General features: G+C 35.3%; 1 long non-coding RNA gene across 1 annotated transcript; it reads right to left on the bottom strand.

Moving 5' to 3' along the window:
- Window positions 1-1,376, bottom strand: LOC146898357 (uncharacterized). The gene is made up of 3 exons (XR_015023060.1): window positions 1,073-1,376; window positions 887-971; window positions 1-794 (listed from the first exon to the last, which is right to left on the bottom strand). It is a non-coding gene; the product is annotated as an uncharacterized LOC146898357 (long non-coding RNA).
- Window positions 1,377-1,611: the final 235 nt, after the last annotated feature.

Raw genomic sequence — 1,611 nt, 5'->3', positions numbered from 1 at the left:
TTGATATAAAAACATAGTACTTATACCACAGCAACAGAACTGAGACTAATCTTCTACTCCAAGACACATGATCCTCAATAAACAATATAATTAAGCATATGGTCCAATAACATATATAAGCATATATATAAACTGACAGTTGAGTTAACACTCCATCATCAAGATTGAATCAAATAGACAATAGGAAACTCAAATCCAAAGTAAATAAACTAGGAATTAATTAATTAATTCTCTTCATCCAATTCCTGCATTTGCTTGAGGACCTCAGCACAGCCAGAAGCAACCTCATCTGTCATGTACAACATAGCATTGGCAAACCTGTCATTGGAGGCAATGCCGTTGTAACGGGTGAGAATAACGCGTGTAGTGCTTGGTCACGCCCAGGTGCTCTTTCGCTACAACTACGCTCAGGACTGTTTATTAGCTTCACATCACACACTTCATTTGCGCGATCCTGATCCACATAGATTACAGTAATTTGTGAAACCAGATCAGATCTGATACTCCATTATCTCAAAAAGAGTGGTTATCATGTTCTCTATTCCACACCCATAACCAGCACGGCAAGGGTCACATACAACACACCCTTCAAGCAGAAAAGGGTCCCCCACCTCCTCCTTCATTTCCTTCCTTCTCACCACCACCACCACCACCTTCCTTGTCTTTCTTTGGTTGAACTACCTCAACCTTCCTCTTAAGCTTCTGTGATAAATTCTCAACTAGCTTTTTCACATCCATTGTACCCTTCACAATCACATTATCTTTCTCTTTATCAACTTTCATTTCAAGCACTCCTACACACATCAAAATCATATTCTTCATATCAAAATCATAGAAAAATAAATAAAATCATTTTTATTTTAAATATTGAAAAATAAAAACCCACCTTTGGTTTTCATAACAATTTTCCCAATCTTATTAATACATCATTGACAGTGTAGTACCAATTTCAAAACAGAAGTAGTAATTGACTGTTACATTAAACAAAAATTATATTAAAAACCAAAAAATTAAAATAAAAATGAAACAAATTAGAAAAATACAAGAACAAAAAAAGAGAAAAAAACATAACCTCTTTTTTGTCTTCATTTTTCTTCTCATCAGATTTTTTGTTTGGTTCATTTTCCTTCTTGCTGTTATCCTTCTTGGGAAGTGGTGAAATGAGTTCAACTTTCTTCTTAATCTTCTCTCCTCCATTGTTGTTCTTATCTCCTCCACTGTTGTTGTTTTCTTCTTTTTTCTCTCCTCCATTGTTGTTGATGTTGTTGTTTTCTTGAAGCCATAATGAAGGATGAAGATTGAAGAAGATAGAAGAAGAATGAGAAAAGGGAGAAAAGGAAATGGCATGAGTGAGAGAGAGAGAGATGAGCCGATTCTTGCTACAGTTGTTTGCTTTTTTTATTTATCATTACTCATTTTTTTTAATGACATGGATTTGGCCAAATTTTTTATTAATAAAAAGTTGCCAACAGGAAGGGTGTAGAGTGGTATTGCCACCTATGGTGGTATACCTATCATTACTCTTTATTTTCTACCCCTATAGATAGATATTGTTTGCCTCAAAGACGTGCACGGTGTGTAGGAGGTGTGCAGGAGGCAACATACAAAGCT

This window comes from Medicago sativa, chromosome 8, assembly GCF_051527215.1.
Source record: "Medicago sativa cultivar Bolivia chromosome 8, Bolivia_mono, whole genome shotgun sequence".
NCBI lineage: Eukaryota > Viridiplantae > Streptophyta > Magnoliopsida > Fabales > Fabaceae > Medicago > Medicago sativa.
This window is presented reverse-complemented; position numbering and strand designations above follow the sequence as displayed.